The sequence below is a fragment of the Saccopteryx bilineata genome, chromosome 6, assembly GCF_036850765.1.
Source record: "Saccopteryx bilineata isolate mSacBil1 chromosome 6, mSacBil1_pri_phased_curated, whole genome shotgun sequence".
In the NCBI taxonomy this organism is placed as follows: Eukaryota; Metazoa; Chordata; class Mammalia; order Chiroptera; family Emballonuridae; genus Saccopteryx; species Saccopteryx bilineata.
The window spans coordinates 173,050,174-173,075,958 of record NC_089495.1 but is presented as its reverse complement, the minus strand read 5'-3'; the positions used below and the strand labels follow the sequence as shown (position 1 = coordinate 173,075,958).

The following is a 25,785-nucleotide window of genomic DNA, read 5'->3' as shown; positions in this document are numbered from 1 at the left end:
TCTTTGCGTACCAACTAACCCAGTCTTTATTCATGCTATAGTTCTGTTCATTCACTAAAAGAGCTCTATTTAATTAGCTCATTTAGAAAATTTTCTTGGATGAAAAATAAATGTTGAATGCTTATTTTTACATACCAATTTCATAATTAGTTTTTCATGTTCTACAATGGGTACTTAAATTGGAATTGAGCTAAAGTTAGGCCATCCTTACTATCAGTCTTTATTCCTTACCTACCCTTACTTATGAATCCTCCATGACATTTCAGATTTCCACGTATATACATTGTTTGTTTTCTTTTGAGTTTATTTTTAAATACATCTTCTTGTTATGGTTTATATTTCAGAGTTAAGTTTTTTTTTTTAATTTAGTCATACTATTAAATTTGAGTTTCCGAACTATTTTTGGTTAGTTATTGCTATTTCTAATTTTTCTTGAAGAGTTGTGGTTATCCTTTGTCCATATTTCTAACAAAGTATTCATCATTTCATCTTATTGATTTATGAGTCTTTTATATATTCTAGCCATTGATTTTTAATGTAAAGTTTAGAGGTGGCAGGAAACTTAGAGATTCTCCTGTTCTATGCATTTGTTATACAAATTAAGAAATTGAGATGCGATGACCTTTTCATTGTCACATAGAAAGTTAGTGGACAGTCAAGACTGCAAAGACTCTCTGGGTCTTTATCTAGAATAGTTTCCCTCACTAACATTCGCCTCCTTTTTTGTTTGTCTCCACTCTTTTTGTTGCTGTTATTGAATGTATTGAAGTGACACTGATTAACAACAGCATACAGGTTTTCAGTACACAATTCTACAACACATCTGTACACAGTATTGTATGGTCACCACCTCAAGTCAAATCTTGAGTTCCAGGACTATTTTTGGTTAGTTCCACCCATTCTACCTTTTTCATTTTTCTCTTAAATTAAGCACTATCCAGTTACCTAATTTGATTTAAAGTAACAATAAATTAGTTTCCTAGTTCAATAAATTAATCACCAATAGCAGCTGACTCCCAAATTTCTTTTTTAACCATAAAAACTGTTTTGTATTTACATAGCTTCTGATGAAGTAGATTTTATGTATATACCTGAGACTGAAAATTGAAGCTGCTTTTTCCACAAAATAACTGATAAATTATCACATTCTCGGTTCTTTTATGATATCATAACATTAAGTCATTTTAGAAAATTAAATGGCAACTTAAAGCTAATTATTAGCACTTACAAATCAGTAAACTCATGAGAAAGTTTATAAGAGAAAATGCACATAGCACCAGTGAAAGAGGGACTGAGTGAACCTTGCTGGGGAAATGCAAACGTTCTTATTAATAGGGTTACTTTTCATTCACACTGCGGTTGGCCCGACATAGTTATCTCCATTAAACAGACACTTCAGCAAACAGAAGTTTTATCATTTCTTTTTGATATTTTCCTTAAAAAAGCAGTCTGTGAAAAAAGAAATAAATAAGAATAGTCTGGATGTCTTGTTCCCCGTTCCTTTCTTTAGTTTTTATAAAGCACTTTATTTAACCACTCGGGAAGAATTTAATTTTTTTTTCAGATTTTAAACATTTTTTATTGAGGATTAATTTACGTAACAATATTTATTCATTTTAATTATACAGTTTGCTAATTTCTTGCTAAATTTATAGAATTGTCTAACCACTGTCAATTTGGCTCAGAATCAATGCCCACTTTTAAATTTTCCAGCCTGTCCAATCTGTCTACTTCACAAAATACTGGGGGCTGATTTCTTCTTTTTGTATTTCCTGTCTTCCTGCCTTTTCCTCCTCTTTTTCTTTAAAAGATCTGGATCCTGGGTGACACTTATTTCTTCTTCCTTTGCTGCCTTTTCTTCACTAATCTACTCCTGCAAAACTTTGTGATTCACACAACCCTTTTTGGGAGGCTGAGCACCCAGCATCAGGCCCTGTCTGTTCCAGGACACTTTCCTTTCCTTTTCCATAACTCATGATCCCAAACTGACCCCATGATCCCAGACTGGTGCACCTCCAGTCCAGGTTTTTCCATGTTAAATTCTTGTGTTATTTGCAGCTTTCCCAAGGATACTGGTTTTGGTTTTGATCTGGCTTCTGTTTTCTTATTTCTACTGTGGAAATCTACCACTTCCACTCACTCCCTGTTGTCCTTCAGGGGACAGGGAGGTGCTGCAGCAGGAGGGACAGTGGTCCTGCATGGACACCACTGGGGGGGGGTCACAACAGGGACACACTGAGAAGAAGCTGGAAGCTCTTCCTCTGGCCTCTTACAAGAGGGCCAGGTGGGGAGGCTGGGTCTGCCCCAATGGCACTGGAAACCCCGCATTTCTCTTCTTGTATTCTCTTTCCTTTCTGGTCCTTGTCTGGTCTGCTTCATCTTCTGTCTTTCCAAAATCATCGAGGGTCTGGAGCACAGCATCCAGAGCTGAGAAGAAGGAGGCGAGGAGGACCACTGCTCCTGCTCCTGCCCCAGCCTGTGCTGGGACTCCGCAGGACCACTCAGAGCCCTGGGGGATGCCAGAACAGGTGGCCTTGCTTCCGGAGATCTGATCTTATTCCTGATATGTCCCATGAACTCTAGATTCGCCTCCTTACAGTTTACTATCTCACCACAGCTGGGTGGTCCTTTTACAAAGTAAGAATATAATGCCCCACTTCTCATAATTCTCCAATGACTCCCAACATAACCCCAAATCTATATAGCAGCTCAGATAATACTGACCCACTGCTCCTCCCCCAGGGCTTTTTTTCTCCTCTGTCAGTTTCTCTTCATGCACTCATGCCTTTTTCCCCCCAGAAAACTATAAGTATTCTCTTGCCTTTGTATTTACTGCCCCTTTATTTGAAATGCTCACCCACAAACACAGTTGAATATAAGCACCAGGACTGCAAGGAGTTTTTCTGTTTAGTAGCTGCTGACTACAACACATAGAACAGCAGCTGACACTTAGCTGATGCACAGTATATGATAATTGAATAATTGAAGGAACTCTGCTCACTAGAAATTGTTCTTTGGTGGTGCTGTGAAGCATATTGTGACATCATGTGACCTTTGCAAAACTGGTTGAATTCCTGGAACTAAGATATTACTGCTTAGATGCTGAAGCACTGCATTAGAATAAAACTCAAACTCTTTGCCCTCATCAGTCTCTCCAATAGCATTTCATTCCATGTTCTTCCTCACTCACTCCCCTGCAGCCAGACTCGCCTCCCCTCTGCTCATTGAGCATGCCCAGAAAACCTGAGCCTTTGCGTCATTTAGTTGAATGTGCAGCAGGAAGCATCTCTTTCTGTACCCTTACATAGGCGACTCCTCATTTTGAAGCTGTATTCTTGGTGAGACCTTCCCCAATCACCTAAGTAACTCCCTTTTGCTGTGTCTCATCTCATCATATTCATTTCTTTTTTCTCATATCCTGAGAGTGAAGACCTGTTTTTCCACCACTACATTGCCAGAAGTTCACCTCACATAACACATAATGGCTACTCTTGAAATAGTTAGCAGACATATGAATATCATTAGTCCAGCTGCCAAGAGCGCAAGATCTGTGTCCCCCAGAAAGCATTTGCCATATGGTGCTGAGATGATGTATCTGGGAGTCCGTCTTCCACAGAGTCTGTGAGAACCCCTGGAACAGGTGCAGTGTTGACTCCTCAGTTACTTCCCAGCCGTTTCCCACGTCTCCTGGCACTGAGTGTTACTCCGGAGATGTTTGCTGACCTAACATGAAGCAGCAGAAAGGCCGCACAATTTCTCATCAAGGTCATTTCATTTGAAAGATAAAGAAGACAAATCACAGAGGGTAAAATATTAAAAAAGTAAATATTACAAGATGGTTTAGGGAGGCTATATGAGAAAGAATACACAAAAGAGTTAAGATGTGGAAAAATTAAGTGCCTAGACTAAGCTCTCATACGGAAAAGAAATACAACAATGAGATCATCAATTCAGGTACTCATTTCAGAGCAAAGCCAAGCTTCTGGCACTATGAATTTACAAGGACTATTTCTCTATGCTAAAAAATAATGTTATTGGTGTGCTCTGTTTAGTGGTTCCTGTGAGTAAGTCATCTTTGGATTAGCTGAGCACACTCTTTTCAGTAGCTGGTCTCAACTTTCACCATCTTTTGTTTGTTTGTTTCTCACAGATGGTTCTATCTTTCACTTTTCTGAAAAAAAATCAAGGTTATTAAAGAGGAAATCTCTTAACTTTCTATCTTCTCTACAAAAATATCTTTGGTGCAACACATGTTTCTCTTCATTCTCTTCTGTCTCTACATAATAGCGACACTTCTCCTTTCCCAAAATTACCCTTAACACTGCATCAAGATCCCTCTTTCATTTTTGTCAGACAATGACTCCTCTCCTCAATGATTTCCAACTTACCAGCATTGTACATAGCTTTCTTCCTACTCATTCCTTCCCTTTGTTTTCCAAAATACACAGGTAGGGAAGCCATCTTAGAAAACCAATGGTGGCCATTGTTGCCCCCCTCTTCTCATCAAACCTATATTGTTCCTCATGGTGGGGTGCCTTATGTGCATGACATGCCATCTCTATTCTTCCATGGCATAGTCCCTTTATTGTGATCAGCTTCTCCTCGAGCTTCATGTCTCAGCTCCGTTCACATTGGACTCTCAGGCTACAAATGTGAACAGCAAGCATGGCATCCCACATCTCACACGCCAGCCATTTCCTCCTGCTGGCTTCCTGCTGTTACGCAGCGTTCACTCCACGAGCTCCCCTTGACTTTCAGGCATAATGTGTGCATCCTAACTTTTCCTTCCACACCAGCTTTAAATGATTTTTATGTCCTAATTTTAGACAACATCCCAAGGCCTTCCACTCTTTTTTTATTTAAAATTTTTTCTTGAGATTTTATTCATTTTTATGGCTTACATAAAATAATAAATCAATTTCCAAAATTACTGAGTACATTCTAAGGGCTAGAATATGTTAGGGCATCATGTATCAAATATTTGAATGATTCCTAGAAATAGGACACTGTACTAGTTGGATGACCATTGAGTTCAACATATACATGGTTGTACAGGAGGGCTGTAAAGAGAAACAAAACTCTAAAAACAAAAAAAAAATGTTTAAAAAGAACAAACCTACTTAGAAAAGTAGGTTAAAAAATAGTAGAATACATATATCCACCTACATATTTTATTAATTGTAGAGAGAAGTTGGACAGGCAGCAAGCCAGGATTTCAACTGAGTAGCCATGCTAGTGGAAGTGATTCCTAAGCTGAGCAAAGCTAGCCACCAGGAAGTGGGGGCTGGCGGCTGTTGCAGGGGAAGGGGTTGCATGTGCCAAGGTCCACAGGGGAGGACAATATGGCACAACCTCCATTCATTCACATTCACTCGGCACTTGAGTGTTTACTGACAGAGCAGCAACATAACTAAGAATTACCTGATTTCACGTGGAGCTTCGAGTACGATGAGGATAGTCAGTAGAATTCCTGGCTGTCTATAAGCCCATGGTCCAATGGGGAAAAGGCCAAATGAGTGATCATAGTAAGTCCACTGTGAAAGGGAAGAGCAAGATGTGGGCTGAATAGACGCTCAGTGAATGCTTATAGATGAGCATGTGGGTTGTCTGTATTCCACTTTGGCTAGAATTGCTTATTAAGCCCAATAGTCTGACTCTTTCTCAGTTAAGTATTATACCTAACTGATAGCCCAGACCTGCAGCTCTGAATACAAGGGGTCTGAAACAGGTAGGACTGAACTGCTGCAAACCCATTCCCATCACCAGGAAAATGAACTCAAAGCCATGCTCCGGCCACAGTCAGCCCATCTTTTTTTACAGAAAAATCTGCATATTTTCATCCCATATGAATTTACATATGTAATTTACATATTAAATGGGATAATAAGGGAACTCAGTATTTGAAGTGTAATCAAATTACATTGTTTAGAAAACAGAAAATAAAGTTTACTGGTGTTGGTAAGACAACGAAGATCTCTTACTAGCTTAATTATCGGATGAATCAGTCCCCTATTCCTGTCAAGGCTGCTGCCATGACTCATTCAGATGGAGTAATTTTCAACTAAAGTGTTAAACTCAGAGGATGTTTTCTTTAAAAGATACAGCAACACCCTTCATAGGAATATGAGAATCAGTAGCATTAGCCTCTGAAAGTTAAAATAATCCCTTTGCACAGAACATAAGCAGTGGTGATCCTTTCTGCCCCTGGGGCTGCCCATTGCCTGTGCTCCTGGTTCTCAATTCCTTTTCTACTGGACTTTACTTCATCAGTTATCTCTCTCTCTCACTCCCCCCTCTCTCTTTCTGTGTGAGTGTGTGTGTGTGTGTGGGGGGGGTCTCTCTCTCTTCTGCCTCCTCAGTCTACAAGCATGACTACTGTTCCCATTTCAGAAACACATGCTCAAATAACAGCCATGTCATTTGGGTTGTCCATGAAGAGACATCTAGATAGAGTTAGGAACAAAAGTTTACAGAGGGAGAAAGTATGTGGAAGTCAAAGACAAGAGGCAGAGTTATCAAGGGGAGATGCAGTGGTGGTGGTGTCACCTGCCCAGAGTCACACAACTAGTAGGTGGCAGAACCTGAAACCTGCAAATCTGGCTCGAGAATCTGGGGCATAACTACTGTGCATACTGCCTGTGTTTCTTCCTGCCCTGAAAGATCATGTATTTTATTACTACTCAAATCATAGCTTTCCTTTTTTTTTTTTTTTTCAGAGACAAAGAGAGTCAGAGAGAGGGATAGATAGGCACAGACAAGAATGGACAGAGATGAGAAACATCAATCATTAGTTTTTCATTGTGACACCTTAGCTGTTCATTGATTGCTTTCTCATATGTTTTCTCTTGACCATGGGCTACAGCAGACCAAGTAACCCCTTGCTCAGGCCAGCGACCTTGGGTCCAAGCTGTTGAGCTTTGCTCAAACCAGATGAGCCCACGCTCAAGAAGGTGACCTTGGGGTCTCAAACCTGGGTCCTCTGCATTCCAGTCCGATGCTCTATCTACTGCATCACCGCCTGGTCAGGCTCAAATCATAGCTTTTCATAGTTATTTATTATAAGCCAAACACACTGAGTCCTCTATTATATATGTTACTTGTTTATAAAATATACATTACTTTCTGCCTTTTACATATTAGAAGCTTGAGTCTCAGGGAGGTTATATGCCCAGAATCATTCTGCAATTAAGTAGCATAGTCAGAATTTACACTCAAACTCATCTCTCAGTCTTTGACTCCACAGTTCCTTACCTTGTATTGCCTTTGAGTTGGGATAGAATTTCATTCATTTTTGTAATCATATAACTAAACAAACTATAGACACAGAAGAAGAATTTGCTGAATGAGTGAATGAGTGAATGATGTACTTCTTCAGAATTACTGTCAAATTACAGAATTGTGGTCATTGAAAAGAAAAAAGAAAATTGATTCAAAACAACAGAAAGAATAGTAATTTTTGTAGAAGGGCAGGTAATTAAGGTAATACTATTTCTAATGTTTCACTTTTCTTTTTTAAAATATTACAAGTAGCTTTTATGCTATAAATCAAATTTCTAGTAGTTAATACATTAAGCACACATAAAGGTCTACCGGAAAGTTCTGTCTGTTTCTATCACAAGTTTTGACACGTAAGTACATGTTTATTTGGCACATGTGTGCCTCTCTGTTTTTATCACTTAATGTATACATACTGACGTAGAAAATTAACTAAAACAAAGTTGATTCACGTTAGTCTTATGTGTGAAGCAATAGTGTACCCATGGCTACTGATAAAGTTCATTTATGCCACTGTATTTTTACTAATTTCAACAAGGAAGAAATGCTACAGAAGCATGTCTGTCGCATCCACCATATTCCCCGGACTATCACTTGTTTTTGTCCTTACAAAATTTTTTGAAGGGCAAAAAATTCAAAAATGAAGAAGATATCAAACAAGCACTGGTTCAATTTTTCGCATCAAAAGATAAAACATTTTTCAAAAATGGGACATACAAATTGCCCTCACACTGGCAATAAATCATTAATAATAATGGCAATTATATTATTTAATAAAGTTTATTGACGGTAAAAAAAAATTGTATTTTGTTTTATTCCAAAAACGGACAGAACTTTCCGGCAGACCTTATATTCGCAGAAGTCCTTAAAGATACCCTTTTTCCTATAAGACACTGAGAAAGGTAAGTATCATTTTAGGTTTTGTTTTTAGTTGTTTGCTCATGAAAAACAATCAATAGGCAAATGATTCTTGAAGTTCCACAGCCACAGGACTCACTGAGGGAGCTTGTTAAAATATAGGATGCCAGGCCCACCAACCACCGATTCTTATTCAACAGATTTGATAAGAAGCCCAGAAACCTGCACTTCATAATATTATCCAAGTGAGGCCAGTATAAATGGCCCATGGACCACATTTTGAAAAACTCAGGTTGACCAGTGGGGCTGCCATCAACTAATGAAGCTCTGCGTCTCATATCAGAAGTGTTAAGACACATATCGCTTTTCCAAAGGGTAAAATCACTGCTGGGATAAAACTGTTTGATGCCCATTATTTCCTATAATGATTTTTAGAATTGTATGGTAATCTTGAGACCCATGTACATAGCCAGCTTAACTTAGTTGGATCAGGGTGGACAGAACATTTCACAACTATTTAATACATTATCCTGATTTGGGGGGGAAGAGCTAATGACTCATTCTGCATATTCAATGTGTTTATGTCATCCCAGCAGAGTTTTATTTTTCCATTAATAGCGTGTCATTGAAATTATGATGCCTTCAATCAAAAGAATTACTCATCTGTTAAATATCACTGAGGAAGAAAAAAATTCCAAAATGAAGAGTTCAGTATAGGACAACAAAGAGCTGTACTTTCGGGTGACGTTAAAGGAGAAACAGGGGACAGGGCCTTAGTTTGCATGCCTCTGAAAGCAGATCCTGATCCAGGCCTTGTAAGCAGGTGGTTTATTTGAGAGATGTGCCCAGGAAGCACAAAGGAGGTTATGGGGAAATGAGACAGGGAAGGGAAGGCGACCGATGAAGCGTGATGTCATGAGCAGATCACTGCTGTGAGCAAATGGGCTCGGTCCCGCTGAGGACCCTGTGAAGCACCATGTGGAACACACCTTAGAATTGCTGCACGGAGGGGTAGGGAAGCTGGGGTGCCATCAAATGACTTCCTTTCTTCATTGGTTGAGAGTTGTCCCCGGGGATGCTAGATCAGCACATTTTGGTGAAGAGCAGTTAATAATCAAGTGATTCTCAGACATCTGTGTGCACAGGAGCCCTGGGCCGAACAAGCCACCCTGACACTTCCAGTAGTGAAGCAGAGAGGTACAGGCTCTGGAGGCGGAAGCTGTCAGAACATGTGGGGTACTGTCCACTGCAGCTGCAGGTGAACGCAGAGCCGGCCCAGGCGTGATGGCCCAGGCACCAATCACTGCTCCAGAAAGCTGGGAGACATGAGTGTCTTACCTTTGGCATTGAAGGTTAAAAGTGCTCTCCCTTAAGAAATGGAACCACAAGCTGGTGATAACCATGCAGGTTTGTGTCCTGAATTCATATCCCAGTGTGGTCCATAGAAACTTCAGCTAGGGGATATAACTTAAGAGGTCTCTGGTTTGTAATGCTGTCCGATGACTAACAAGTAAAAAATACCAAGCCTCTGTCTGAACTTGGCTTTAATCCAGGTGAACAGTAATTGTAAGCCATTGATTGTTCTATTCATCTCAAGTTCCTAGATGTTAACATAAGGGGAAAAAAATGTGTCCTCAAGTCAATGAAATACAATAGTAACAATTTATCAAAATAGATTCCACCTTCCTACCTAAGATAACCGTAGGGAGCCCTCCTTTTCTTTCCTTGGACATACACAAGAGTACACACGGGCCCTGGCCGGTTGGCTCAGCAGTAGAGCGTCGGCCTGGTGTGCGGGGGACCCGGGTTCGATTCCCGGCCAGGGCACATAGGAGAAGCGCCCATTTATTCCCGGCCAGGGCACATAGGAGAAGCGCCCATTTGCTTCTCCACCCCCACCCCCTCCTTCCTCTCTGTCTCTCTCTTCCCCTCCCGCAGCCAAGGCTCCATTGGAGCAAAGATGGCCCGGGCGCTGGGGATGGCTCCTTGGCCTCTGCCCCAGGTGCTAAAGTGGCTCTGGTCGCGGCAGAGCGACGCCCGGGAGGGGCAGAGCATTCCCCCCTGGTGGGCAGAGCGTCGCCCCTGGTGGGAGTGCCGGGTAGATCCCAGTCGGGCGCATGCAGGAGTCTGTCTGACTGTCTCTCCCCGTTTCCAGCTTCAGAAAAATACAAAAAAAAAAAAAAAAGAGTACGCACGGTGTGTGCACACACACACCACCATCATAGCTCTAATAGCTGTCTTTGTAATGGGCACATGTATAGTATATGATAACCTGTCTTCCTTCTTCCTCCAAGGTTTCCACCAAACAATATAGTCAGTGTTCAACTGAAGTCAGCCAGACAGTGACAAGATTAAATGTGACAGAAGCAGAAAACTACAATTTCAGGGCAACTTTTAGTATAAACATTTACCCAAAGGAAATCATGGGGCAGGGGGAATGTTCCTGCTTCTAGCTGCATTATTTTTAACTTTCAAAAAAATATTTTTTTACAAGTGAAAATCTCTATGTAATCCTATAAAAAGAAAGAAATTAAACTCCTGGATTTTTTTTTCTTTAAAATGTCTAGTCTTCAAGCTTTTATTTGACTATCACACATGGACTGGTATTCACTTTTTATAAAGAAGCATTGTGTCTGCGATCAATAAATCAAAATTGGTTTGCTTCCTCCTCCAAAGAGAATTGTTATCTTGCTGGAGAGGTTATATGTCAGGCTCTTGGGTTTGGTAAAATACGTGAACAAAAAAAGGATTAAGATTCCTCTGCCTGAAAGGAAAACTTCTGGGTGGTTTTATTATTATTATTATTATTATTATAGGAGAGTTTCCTGAATTGTCCCCTAGAACAAGAGGTTAAGTGTCAAGAGAGAAAGCAGGTGCACAGCCATTATTTAGTGACATCAGAGCCCATTCTCTCACTGGAGGTGCTGTTTCCACACAGAGACTGGAGTCGGCTTGAAAATGCAGAAGAAGTAGCTATGACAGTCTGAGAAAAGAGTCAATCAAAAAGGTGGCTGAACAGATGGCTTGAGATTTCTCGAATATAAAAATTCTGGAACAAGCAGGACATTCATGAGACTATGGGAAGGACCAGGGTGCCTTGAAATATCAGCAGTCAAGACAAAAGCTAACTTCAGCATCAGATGTCACTCAAGCCATGAAACAACAGGCCAGTAAGATGCTCAGCACACAGGGGCTCAGGAGGGCCCTGAGCAAGCCAGCGATGTCAGCCCAGGAGGTCGGCACTATGATACCGATCCTGGAGGACTCCTGAGGCCTGGGAGACATCAGCATAGACCCAACCACTGTTGACTAAGCACCCCTTTTACTCCTGGGGAGCCCTGACCCTTAGTGCCCAAGGAAGCCATAACATCTTACGCTGCTTTATTTTTAGATTTTTTTCCCTGGATTCCAAACCGAACCATCATATACATCTAACCCCAGTGGTAGGAGTTCCAGAATGACGTTAACCTGGTTTTGCAGATTAAAGAAGCCATGGAGGGAGCCCATTTTCAAAAGGAGAATCAACTACTAAACTTCGGCTCTAAAGTGCCATGGGGCAGAGGCACGTGGTCTGTGTTACTGCCCCCCTGCTGGTGCTGTGGGAGGGGAGCCTGCTGGCTCTGACCACAGGGCCGTCCCAGGCACTGGACGCACTCTCTTCATTGTGAATCAGTTTGTGCGACCCCACCCCACTGCCCAGTCCATGTTAGGGATATGGAAGACATTCAAGTCCATTGTTTTCAAATGGATTAAGGTAGACCAAGAAGACCTGTGTACAAAGATTCTGGGCCACATTGGGAATTCCAGTCCCATTTCCGCTGCCTTCACAGGGTTCTCTCACCCCTGTCACGAGCCTTGGGGGAGGCAGTGGAAAGAGCCCAGGAGTCAAGTTAGAACCTTTTAGCCCCAACCTCATTGCTAGGTGGCCTGGACAGTCGCATCACTTCTCTGAGGCCCAGTGTCCACATCGATGAAGGGGATTGCCTGATTTCTTTTTATTTCTTAAGGAAAGTAGTCTTATTCAGACAATAATAGACAACAGTAACCTACAATATAAAAAGGGAAGAAAGCCTTTAGAGATCTGGCAAGCATATAACATCAGATGCTCATAGGTAACTTAGAATTCTCATTAGTAAAAGGCTCCTGGCCGAGTTGAATATTAGTTTTTATTACATGCTTAGTGAATGTGGCATCATCAGTCTTTTAGGGGTGTGTGTGTGTGTGTGTGTGTGTGTGTGTGTGTGTGTGTGTGTGTATTTGCTCTGGTAGTAATAAACTATCTGAAAGCATAAAAACGGTTAACTCCAAAGAAGTTCAAAGATTAAGACCCTGATATCCGTAAGATGACTTTGTGAAGAAAAGCTGAATGGAAATGAACTTTTTTTTTTTTTAATTTTTTTTTCTAACTTCCTGAAGCTGGAAATGGGGAGAGATAGTCAGACAGACTCCCGCATGCACCCGACTGGGATCCACCCGGCATGCCCACCAGGAGACGACGCTCTTCCCACCAGGGGGCGATGCTCTGCCCCTTCCGGGGTGTTGCTCTGTTGCGACCAGAGCCACTCTAGCGCCTGGGGCAGAGGCCAAGGAGCCATCCCCAGCGCCCGGATCATCTTTGCTCCAATGGAGCCTTGGCTGCGGGAGGGGAAGAGAGAGACAGAGAGGAAGGAGAGGGGGAGGGGTGGAGAAGCAGATGGGCGCCTCTCCTGTGTGCCCTGGCCGGGAATCGAACCCAGGACTTCTGCACGCCAGGCCGACACTCTACCATTGAGCCAACTAGCCAGGGCCTGGAAATGAACTTTTATTCATGCCAAGAGTGTTTGAAAACTTCTCATAGTGGAAAAAATACTATCACTTTTCTCTGAGGCCAAAAGAATTGGTACTGAGTGGCCCAGACCAGAAATGGTAGCTTAGCAGAGCTGAACGCTCTCACTTCCCCGTCAGAGCCCTGTGCCGGCTGACCTCTGGTGCTTCCGCAGAAGTGCTTGTTATTTCTGGGATGCAGCTTTCTTCCTGGAATGGATTTGTGGTATATTGGTCATGGACAGAGGTGACGCACTAGGTTTTATTAAATATTTGGAATAAATTATGCTGTTTAGAAAAATGTAGCATACAAAGAGGGAAAATCTAGTGGAAATAATTAAGGAATCTATTATTAAGAATGTATAAGATTAAATTATTCTTTAAATAAGTTATATGCATAATCATGCAAGATTTCAACCCAAGCAGTCAAAAGCACTTTACTTCAGGAGCCTGATGTGTATGATCCAGCTGCTAAAAACCCTGCTTTGGTTATTTCCAGTGGTAAGTTTCTTCCTTACGAAGGATTCCACATAAAGAACCACTGCAAAACCGGAGCTGCCCCACTGAGGCTCCTTACATAGTTAAAACCTTATTAGAGTCAAAGAATCAAGAGACTCCTCTGGAAAAAATACATATCTCTGTGTTCCCTGGGCTCCTGCTGTGTACAGATTTATCTGGTCGCTGCAGAGAAACAAAACCCACAAAATGTGTGTGTGACGGTGTGAGGGGGAGTTTCAGAGACACCCAATTTGTATTGTTCCTGCTGAAAAGACTGTGATCTGAGACCAGCGCCTGCAGCCCCCAGCGGAGAAGGGCCTCCTTGTAGTCTCCATTTCTGCCAGGCCCCAGGGTGGGTGGGGAATGCATAATGAGGCTGAATGAGAAGGAGATGCTGAGCTGGGGCCTAGAAAAAGGAAAGAAAAAGCCAGATGCGCATTGTGATCAGACGCCAGCTCAGTTATGCCTGAACGGGAACACACCTGGGAAGGCTCTGTGGCTGTGATCATGCGTGGAGGGGCTGGAAGGCCTTTTAGGTTCCTGCGAGAGCCGTGCAGCCAGCAGGGGTGGATGGAGGAGGAGGAAGAGGACCAGGCCCAAGCTAGCTGAGATGGCAGACTGAGTCCCCCACGTGTTTTATACACGGAAGATACACTCTCCTTAACCAAATGCTTGGGGTGCATGCAGGACATTAGAAACCAACTCAGTCATTCATCTCCAGATTACGGTCATCTTCTTGTCCTCCAAAATTTTTCTTCACCTGCTTCGGAGAAGGTGACTCATTCCCCTTTGTGCCTCCAGAGTTCGTCCTGGGCATGTTGTGACTTATGTGTGGTTAGCGCTCTCTCTCTCTCTCTCTCTCTCTCTCTCTCTCTCTCTCTCTCACACACACACACACACACACACACACACACTATCTTGTGGGCTCCATGAAGACAGTAATATGCTTCATTCATTTTGGATCTGATCACATGGTAGGTAATAAAATACTAGTGAACATTTTAGGGGATTTTCTTCCTAAATACTGACTTTCGTAGAGTGGTTACTCTGACAATAGCTAATGATGAATTTCCAAATTATTCGCCGAGTGACTCCATGAATGCACGTGATCTGGGTAACCATAAAAGAAGAACTGATATATTTTGGGTCCGTGCCCACCCCCAGCCACACCACTGACTGTCATCTTTTGCTAAGGGCAGCTTCTGATTCTGATGAGGGTAGAATATCTCCAATCGATACGTGAAGAGGTGTGTTGCTGTGGTAAGGTGTTTTGTACAATTACGAGCATTTTGCACCAGTATGATCCTGTCGGCTTAACTGTTCATTATTTGACTTTGGAGTGAGAGCAGGGGCCTGTGTGTATAGTGTCTGTCCAAGCGATGAGAGGTCAAGTGGTCAAGAACAACTTTAGCATTGGGGTTTTTGTATTTTGTTTTTTGGGGGGGAAAAAGCTTAGGTGAGGGGCAGATGGTTTACAATGATACTTTTGTCCTAAGGAGGTATGAACAGAATGTAAATCAACCGTGTCCATCTGCATAGGCTGCTAGAAACAAACACAGCATAGTGTGGAGGAAAAACGATGGAAGCTGGGAAGCCAAGGTCAGGGTGTGGGCCAGTTTGGTTTCTGGTGGGCGCCTTCTCCCTTGCCTACAGATGATGGCCTTGCTCGTGATAGACTCATACAGCAGAAGGAGAGGGATCAAGGTCACTCTCTTCTCTTTTTGTAAGACTGCAGACCTATCAGAGCCTCACCGTTCTCACTTGCTTTTAACCTTAATCACCTCCATGAGGATCTTGTCATTATGTGACCTCAATACAATTACATTGGGGGTTGGGGCTCCAACATATGAATTGAGGGGCAAAACATTCAGTCTATAACATGGAGTCCAATCAGAACTATTTTTGACAGATATCCCTGAAGCCAGCTGCTGATAAAGGCCAGCTGTGTGTAGCAGCCACAGGGAACACCCAGTAAGGCAAAAAAAAGGAGCCTGGGTAGGCTCCTGGTCTTGGGTTTAAGAGGGTGGTGTAAAGTCAGATTTCAAACCTCACTCTCCTCCAAGCACAACCGTATAACACAGATAAGTAAAGCCAGCAAATAAAGAACATCAATGAAAACAGTAATCCACCAAAAGAACAGGCTAGTATCAGCAAAAGAAATGACACATTTCCAAAAATGCAAAAAAGCATGAGGCTCGTGCTGCCCCAGCCCACCCCTTGCTCCCCCGGCTCAGACATCACCCCAAAGAAGACCTTACTAGCCGCTATTACCAGCCTAACCAGGAGAGAGCAGCCAGGGGAATTTCCACAAGCACATGAAGTTAGGCATGAACACCTTTTACTCCGCCCTTCCCCAAAGAGGCAGGGAAACCTTCTGTAATTTTCCACTTTATCTATTGCAAGGAGGACAATGGGAGAGGAAAGGCAGACCAATGACAAATGCCTAGAACTGATTACCTCTAGCAGGAAACGGGCAGATAGAATACAAAATAGAAAATAAATGAGGCAAGATCTTTGAGGGAGCGAGGCCCAGCTCCCTCCCTGAGGACTTTATTTAGGGTTTGCAGTGGGTTTATTATTATCTTCTGTTTGCGGAGGTTGAGAGAGAAACAGCAAAAGAAAACAGAGAACCTCCCAGGAGACTCTGTTGCTCTTGGAGAGAAAGTTCCAAGCCTCATGATGAATTGAAAAAACTATTCAGACTCCCAAAATAGCCTCCCAGGATGACAGGCAGCAGGGCAGACACCGTGGTGTGAACCTAGGCTGGGCACGGGACACACTTGGTGAGAAATTCAGCGCAACTAATGTAGTAAATGCTCGGGCCGGCTCACCTCTCCCAAAGGAAAGACTCCTAATCGCTCCCGGAGGACCGACAGACGACACACACCGTGAGGAGCGGCTTGCTAACGGGTGGCACGCTCCTCCGCCTGCAAGCGCAGATGCTAGACTGAGAGACAGGAGAGCACGGGAAGGAGGGAACCAGCAAAGGACGGGTGGAGAATGTATTATAGAAGGAAATACAATCTGAGAAAGAGATTTAAATACTCTGCAATTAACTGTAGAAAACTTCTAAAGAACACTGAAGACCTTGAAGATAAGGTGATAAAATGGCACAGTGAACCGAAATGTAAGGACCAAGGAGATAAATAGTTATACATTAGAGAGGTAAATTAACTAAAATGAACAAAGGTCAAATTACTAAAAAAAAAAAAAAAAAAAAAAAAAAAAGGTTGACATTTTCACAGTGAAAAAAAATGCAGAAACTCTAAAAGAATTAGAGAAAAAATAATGTATATGGAAGAGAGAACAAATAAACTGTCTGATGTAGAAAGAATTGATATCCCTAAAATTTAGAAGTCAACATATACAAAGAAAAATTCCCTAAGATAAAGAGAAAACTGGATACTTCCAAACTACAAAAGAAAATAATAAATAACTCTCATCCTGAGAACATATCTTTAATAAGTTAATAACCTTGAATAAAGAAAGAATTTTATAGCTATCTTGGCATCCTTGGTGTCACCTAAAAAAGATACGTAAAACTTTTAGAAGAAAACATAGTCAAAGGTTTTTAGTGTGTCTCAAAGAAAATCAAGACAGATGACAATCCAGGAAAAAATACTTGCAACACACCAGACACAGAGAAAGTTAAATTTTCTTAATTCATTCAGAGTATATAAAAGAATATACATATAAAAGGTAATAAGAAAAAATATTCTATAACCAAATAAGAACACTGGTAAAATACCAAAACATAAAAAGAGGGAGCAGGAGGGGGTGTGTGTGCAGAGGAAGGAATGGAAGGTGGGAGGAAGGGAAGGGGAAGGAAAAAGGAAGAACAGGAGAGGAGAGGAAGAATCCAGACAACCACATGCTGAGATGTAACTGAAAATGAAAATGCCTTTGAATTAGAGGACAGTGGGTTAGAAGCACGTGGTTTAATTTAAGTGATGCAGTGAAAGAGTATGAGCCTTGGCTTTTGACCCAAAAAAATAAATAAAAAAGATAAAAATTTATTCTCAGACCCTTCTAATTAAAACCACCCATTTCCAATCCAAAACTTAAAGACTAAAAGAAAAGCATCTTAAGAAATTTTATATCTGAAATTTGATGTTTTTTATGGAAGACTTTGGACCAACTTAACTTACCTTTAGCAAATTGGAATGAACAAGGCTTGTTCCTAAGCTGGAAAGAGAAATGTGTAGCATTTTCTTTTCAATACTTATTTGTTCTTCATCTAGAAATCAAAAAAGTTTAATTATGGAAAGAAGTAATAAAAGAATAAATGTACATACTTCTAGACATCAGTGCTTTCTTCTCTGAGATAATCCAGCTAAGCCAGACCTTTCTTTCATTCAGTTCTTTTTATGAAGCTCTATACACAGCAGGACTCAACATATGTGCTGGCTGGATAAATGAATGAGTTAATAAAGGAATGACACCAGAGAGGAGAGAAATGTGATAAATTCTTGAATGATACGACGAGGTGACTCAGCTAAGTTTTTGGGCTTTAGTGTTAGTGATAAAAACAATATTTAGAAGTAGATGTTAAACTCATTGTTTTTCTCAGCCAATAAATATTAATCAAGCATTTATTATAGTCAGTCATTATCTCTTTTGATCCTCAAATGTTATGAGGGAGGTATCATTACCTCCATCTGTCAGAGAAAAAAACAGAGAGTCTGGGTGTGAGCAGGAATTGCCTAAGATCGCACAAACAGAAATCCAGAGCTTGGATTAGAAACCAGCTTTGTCCAGTTCTACAGTCACAATCCTACCTGTGTTTCCCCGTGTATAAGATGCACCTTTTTTCTAAAAATTTGGGGTCTAAAAATTGGATGCATCTTATACAATAGTTGTAGATTTTTTTTACTAGCATTCCCCGTTTTTTTCATGCTTGTTTTTGCGCTCATTGTTGAAGACAGTGATTCATCATCAGACACAGATGAGGACAAGCTAATGGATGGGAGTTTTGACAGTGATGAGGAGTTGTATGAATTTCATGATGAATAAAACTTGAGTTCAATAACTTTATGTAATAATTTCTTTTTCAAATTTCGGGCCCCCAAATTCAGGTGCGTCTTATACATGGGGATATTGTATCCATGGGGAAATATGGTATTTGGCCTCCCTTCCCTTTCTCAGGAGCGAGTGTTCACCCCTGCACCCTTGTATATTATCATCAAGCACCTGGATATGAAACATGCTTCCCACTGAAGCAACTATACAAATAGATAAGCCCACGCCATTACCAAGGACTGGTATTTTCTTCTTGAAATTAAATATATTTAGCTTATGGCTGTTGAAACCACATCATTGAGAAGAGTGACTTTTAAGATAATTTAAATAGCGTTGGTTACTTAACTGTAAAGAGGGGTTTGTGGGGAAATATCATTACAACACAGTGCACCACAACACCTCAACTTCAAGTCTTGTATTCCCCTTAACACTCTGTTCTTATTCCATAAATCAGTCTTTAGTGCCCTTTCACTTACCTATACTAGGATTCTACACCTAGAAAGTCAACTTGGCTGTCTAAGGCAAAGTAAGGTCTAACTGAGCTCATCTCCTCTAACAATCAGTAGCTTAAAAAGAACATAAGTTGATGCCTACGTATGTGGAATAATAGCCTCTTTCCACTTGAGCTTGTACGTTAAATGTGACAAATGCCCTAAATTCTAAGACCTGTTATCTTTCATTTCAGTACCATTATAAAGTCAGCACTGTTTAGCCTGTTAAGAGACTTCTCGTCTGTAGACACTAATTTGGTATTTCTGAAAGTTTCATACAAGCACCATCTGTATATCTAAAGACAAATTTAGGTGATGTAAAAATTAACATGTTTATATAATGTGGTAAAAATTAGGCACAAATCATTATTGATTTCTGGCTGTAATTGCTATGGGACAAAATTGAGTGGTAACGTTAAGACTGAGTCAATTAAAAATGTATTCAGTATTTTAGCTGTTGCCCCAGTGATGCTGCATAACAAATCATCTTTAAACTCTTGTGTTTAGAACAACTATCCTCTGTTCTTTTGTTCATGGATAGGAGGATTGACCACACCGTCTGGGCCAGGAAGAAGGTCAGGCTGTGAGTTGAGTCCAGGTCTTACTCAACTGCCCCCAAAAGCATGTTCTTCTTGGGGTAAAAGGCAGGAGCACAAGAGGGCACACCTCAATTGTAAAAATTCATCTCAAGGTTCTGATTGACTCACTTCTGCTAATATCTCATTGGCCAAAGCAAATTCCATGGCCAAACCAATGTCAAGGGACAGTGAAGTGGACTCCAAGAGGGATAGATGATAGAAAAAGAGCATTTCTGTACGATTACCTGATTCATTTCATTAATAGTAGAGTTGGAACATAGATATAGCAAAAGTTTTCAAGACGGTTCAAGAATGCTTGCTTGTTAAGTCAACATCACTTTAATTCAATACAGTTGAATGCAGATAGGCCCTGCTGTCTATTGCTGTCATGATACCTATAAAACTCACATTCTGGAAAAAATTGTTTGCAATTCTCTGTTGCATGGAATTTATTGTCAACACAAACCTCAAAAGAAAAACTTGAAGTTTCCTCTAACATCTCTCTATGTTTATATATTTAAAAATCTAGTTAATTGCATTCTATATGCTTCTCAGTATCTTTTTTTGTGATGAGAACTACTACTTTATATTGCTTTTTATATCATGCAACTGACCTACAAAAGATTCCCACAATCAAGGCTTTGAGGGGAACAGTTGCAGTTGGTAAAAGAAAATGACTATGGTACTGAATGTCCCAGACTCTTTCTATTTCAGTATCTTTTATCACCTGCTAGGGGCCCTAAAATGTACCTCTTGTTTGTTTCAAGCAGCAGCAATCAGACTGGGGGGTGGAACAGGAAAACTGGAATAAATAGGCTGTGGAGACAATGTTTGCTTAGATCAGATTCTGTTGTCTATATGAAATGGACTCATTTCTCCGAGGCACTCAGTTGCATTGCTCAGCAGGAGAGAAACCATTAGGATAATACCAGTTCCACACATGTCAGAGTAACAAATATCTGTCATTCCTCTTTCTCTCTCCCATTACACCATACACACACATACACGAATGCACAGACACTGGCACATGCATACACATATGCACATTCATATTAACGTAAGTATGCCATTGCATGTACATGTATTCATACCACATGCATGCATCGTGTACCTTCATGATATTAAATAAATGAATAATTTCTACCAAACAAGCCTTTAGAGCAGGGGTCTCAAACTCAACTCAGCATGTGGGCCGCAGAGCAAGATCACAGCCATTTGGCGGGCCGCACTAGGTATACAAAAGGCAACTGTTATGCAACACTTTTCTCACTGCAGTTGAAAACAAAAAATAATCAGTACAACAAGCACAATCGTACATGCAGTTTACTCAGTGTCACAAAACGACCAGAAACTGTAGTTCGCATCACAACTGCTGTTAACTAAGCTAATATCTAGCTAGGATGCTAGAGAAATGAAAAATACAAGTAGGCCCCTAGGCTTACTTAATTTTATCCAAAATATTTTGAACTTCGTGGATTTGTGCGGGCCGCACAAAATTGTTCGGCGGGCCGCATGCGGCCCGCGGGCCGCGAGCCGCGAGTTTGAGACCCCTGCTATAGAGTCTTTAAAAGCAGATCTAACACACTATGCTTCAATCTGCTCCTGGATTATAGCAGTGTACAGAGCAACAGCCTTGACTTCGGCTTTCTCTCTGTGTCAGAGATCTCTAACCCACCCTTGCACTCACACCAATCAGTTGCAATATGGTGGCACAACCCAAGAGTTCTCATATGAATATATCATACTGTCAGATAATTAAGTTGAAAATACAAAACATGGAGCAGTGACTTAAATATGTATTACTTGCTGATTTGCCCTTTTGGGTTATGCTTTCTTCAGCTTCTTCCTTCCTCTCTCACCCAGCTCTTAAAAGTGTGTTGCATGCACCTTCATTTTCATGGAGCCTTTTTTTTTAATTTTTTTTTTAATTCATTTTTTATTTATTCATTTTAGAGAGGAGAGGGAGAGACAGAGAGAGAGAGAGGAGAGATAGAGAGAGAGAAGGGGGAGGAGCTGGAAGCATCAACTCCCATATGTGCCTTGACCAGGCAAGCCCAGGGTTTCGAACCGGCGACCTCAGCATTTCCAGGTCGACGCTTTATCCACTGCGCCACCACAGATCAGGCAGAGCCTTTTTTAATTGACTACCATCCTGACTATTAGAAAGTTTCCCTTGATGTCAGTGAACTTTCTCCATAGTAATATCACTGGGGTTATTATCATTGGTTACAATGAGTTTGAAAGCAATTTCCTTGAAGAATCAACCACAGGTATCTCGAGATCCTACAATTACAAACAGCAAACCTGAGGAGATAGTAGTTCAGGAAGTAATGTTTCAACAGGGTAAGGTCAATTAATTTTCCTTCCACAATAATAATTTCTTATAAAAATAACAATAGTGTTACAGTTTAATTAGTTCTGATGGTTTTCTGGAGAGTTAGACAAAGACTTAGAGAACCTTTTATAGTCATTTTAATAGCAAAAAAAGCCAAGGCTTTTAAATACTATGAGATTTGATAAAAGTCATTCAAAATATTAAATGACCAACCAGAATGTTCTCTTTTGTATTATATCTATCTATAGCTTGTTTTTTTTTTCTGTTGAGTTTCCTGTGTTTTCTGTTTATTTCATATATTAATTTTCTTGGTGTATTACTGAAGAATTACTATATTGCAAATATATTCTTCCACTGGCTTACTTTGAATGTTCTTAATCTTAGTTTGATAAACTAATGATTTTAACTAATGTTTTTCAGATTGCCAGTTTTTCCCTAATGGTCAGTGCTTTGTTTTTCCTGTGTAAGAAATTTTTGCCTAATGATGCAAAGGCTTTTTCCTATGTTACCTGTCACAGTTAGTTTTATAATTTATCTGGAATTTATTTTTGAGTATGGTGAAAACTATTCCTTCAGGGTAGGTCTACTTATAACCAATTTTACTTTTTTACACTTGAAAATATTTTTATTTCAAATTAAAATGCGAAAGAAGCTTTTGTAATGTACAGACTTTTATACTGAAGATTTTTTCTTTTACCATTTTCAAGGTGTAATGGCGTTGTCTCCAGCTTCCATTATTTATGTCAAAAAGTCTCTATAGGTCCCGTTGTTACTATTTTTAAATCAATAAAATTTTATTTACTAAATAGTTTTATATATTTTTTAAAACCTTGGTTTTCAAAAGTTTTCCATAGATTGGCCCAAGTGATGTTTATTTTGTATTAATTTTGCTTGTGGGTCATAACAGTTTTGAATCAGGGATTTGACAGCTTTCCAGTAATTTGGGGGAAATTAACAACCATTATCTTTCAAAATATTGCTTTTGGCATGTTATGTATAAGATGGACTCTCTCTTACATGTCCAGTAACTCTTTTCTGTATTTCTCAACTGTAGTTTATTTTTTATTTTTCTTTTAACCTAGCTTTCAGTTTACTAATCCCTTCTTTGGCTGTGTCCAATTGCTGCTAAGTGCACCTATTAAATTGTTAACTTCAATTATTTTATATTTTTTACTTTTAGAATTTACATCTGGCTTTGTTAATAGTTTCCAGTTATCTGATTAACTTCTTTGCCGTGAAAATTTTCCAACTTGGCATTTAATTCTTTTTTTTTTTTTTTCTCAGAGACAGAGTGAGAGTCAGAGAGAGAGATAGATAAGGACAGACAGACAGGAACAGAGAGAGATGAGAAGCATCAATCATTAGTTTTTCGTTGCAACACCTTAGTTGTTCATTGATTGCTTTCTCATGTGTGCCTTGACCGTGGGGCTACAGCAGAGCGAGTAATGCCTTGCTCAAGCCAGCGACCTTGGGTCCAAGCTGGTGAGCTTTGCTCAAACCAGTTGAGCCCACGCTCAAGCTGGCGACCTCGGGGTCTTGAACCTGAGTCCTTGGCATCCCAGTCCTACACTCTATTCCCTGCGCCACCACCTGATCAGGCGGCATTTAATTCTTAAACATATTAATCATTATTTTAAAGTTATATCCATAATATCGGGATCACTACTATGTCTCTGTCTGTTGTGTTATTCTCTTGGTTTTCAGTGATCCGTGCTTATTCATTTGGAATTCCAGGTAATTTTTTTTTTTAAATGCAGGACACTGTGTGTAAAACATTGTTGTGATAACTTGAGGGTATGGGTGGTTTAATCTTTTCCTAGAAAGGATTTATCTTTATGTCTGAAAAGCAGGTAAGACAGAGCATAGAACTGTAAATTTATTAGAAACTGAATTGATTAAAAGTTGTACTTCAGTTTTTGTTTTTCGTTTTTGTTTTGGAGTTGATCACAGAGCTTTATTCTGATCCTTATTATTTATTGAGCAACCTACAATAAAAAGTTTCTTTATCTCTGCCCCAAACAGCAGCTGCAACCAGGCCTAAAATAGAAGGTACAAATAGTGGGAGACCTTATCCTGGCTTAGGTAAAGGTAAAATAAGAAAGTATGTAAGTACAATATTGCAAAACCTCTGTTCTTCAAAGCAGAGACCTTTAGGAAAGGAACTAGCTAAAGGACCCCAAACTGCACACTCATCAGTCTGGGGAAACCAAGCTGACGGACTTTACTTTTTAAAAGAGCTGGTCTGTTTCAAGTTCATCCTTGCTTCCAGAATAAAACCCTTCAAGAAACCCAACAGAAAACTTGAGATACTTATCACGACACCTTTTTCTTGATGGACCCTGACATCCAAGTTTACCCCTCCCACCTCTTAAGACTTCTAGAGGCTCTGTTCAACTTCTTAGCACAGGTAGAAGGTTATACTTACTATTTTGCTCCTCTTCAAATTTGTGCTGCATTGATGGCTCTCTGATACCTTAAAACAATGTCTTATATAACCTTTCCAGGGTTTCTAGCTCTTCTTGATAGGAGCAATAGGCAGAAATTCCTTTCTCAGTGTGATTTTAATTTGCATTTCCTTAATTATGAGAAGGTAAATCATCTTTTCACATGACTACAGGCTATTTTTATTGATTTTCTAATGAACTGTGTTGCTAAATTTCCTGCTTAATTTTCTATCAGATTCTTGACCTTTTTATCTTTATTTTAGAGTCCCTTTTGTATTAAGGATATTAACTCTTTGTCTATGACAAAAGGTATAAATATTTTTCATCAATTTATACTCCTTTTTAAAGAGCTTGTTTATGAGATTTTTTTCATTTTTAGTGAGTGGAAAGGAGGCAGAGAGGCAAACTTCCATATGTGCCCCAATCAGGATCCACCCAGCAAGCCCACCAGAGGATGATGCTCTACCCATCTAGTGCCGTTGCTCCATTGCTCAGCAACTGAGCCTTTTTTTTTTTTTTTTTTTTTTGCATCCTTCTGAAGCTGGAAACGGGGAGAGACAGTCAGACAGACTCCTGCATGCGCCCGACCGGGATCCACCCGGTACGCCCACCAGGGGCAATGCTCTGCCCACCAGGGGGCGATGCTCTGCCCCTCCGGGGCGTTGCTCCGCAGCGACCAGAGCCACTCCAGCGCCCGGGGCAGAGGCCAAGGAGCCATCCCCAGCGCCCGGGCCATCTTTGCTCCAATGGAGCCCCGGCTGCGGGAGGGGAAGAGAGAGACAGAGAAGAAGGAGGGGGGGGTGGAGAAGCAAATGGGCGCTTCTCCTATGTGCCTTGGTCGGAAATCGTACCCGGGTCCCCCGCACGCCAGGCCGACGCTCTACCGCCGAGCCAACCGGCCAGGGCCCTGAGCCATTTTTTTAGTGCCTGAGGTGGAAGCCACAGAGCCATCCTCAGCTCCTGAGGCCAACTTGTTGGAGCCAATTGAGTCATAGCTATAGGAGTGGAAAAGAGAGAGAGAGAGAGAAGGGGAGTAGGAGGCGTAGAGAAGCAGATGATTGCTTCTCCTGTTTTCCCTGACCAGGAATCAAACCCAGGGCATCCACATACTGGGCCAACTGGCCAGGGTCTAATATTTTTTTCAATCCAAAAGTCAAATAGTTCCATATTTTGGTTATTACTTATGTGTTTGGAGGCATAATTAGTGAAGATTTTCTGCTCTCAGGCTTGGAGAAATCCATCAATGTTTTTTGGGTTCTGTTTTTTCCCCTGTAGTTACGTCTTTACGGAATGTGTTGATGAACAATTAAGAAATGGTGGTCCTGGCTGGTTGCCTTAGCAGTAGAGTATTGGCCCAGCATGTGGAAATCCTGGTTTGATCCTGGAAGAGGGAGGGGTAAAGTTGGATGTCAGGGTCCATCAAGAAAAAGGTGTCGTGATAAGTATCTCAAGTTTTCTGTTGGGTTTCTTGAAGGGTTTTATTC

The 25,785-nt window shown here is 40.9% G+C and overlaps 1 protein-coding gene and 1 pseudogene across 4 annotated transcripts in view; one reads left to right on the top strand and one right to left on the bottom strand.

Annotated features, from left to right (window-relative positions):
* The window catches only part of MACROD2 (mono-ADP ribosylhydrolase 2), a 2,105,833-nt gene that overhangs the window by 2,061,732 nt on the left and 18,316 nt on the right, over nt 1–25,785 (top strand). The gene's annotated exons all lie outside the window — the stretch shown is intronic.
* On the bottom strand, nt 1,662–2,574 carry LOC136308389 (uncharacterized protein C1orf131-like; annotated as a pseudogene).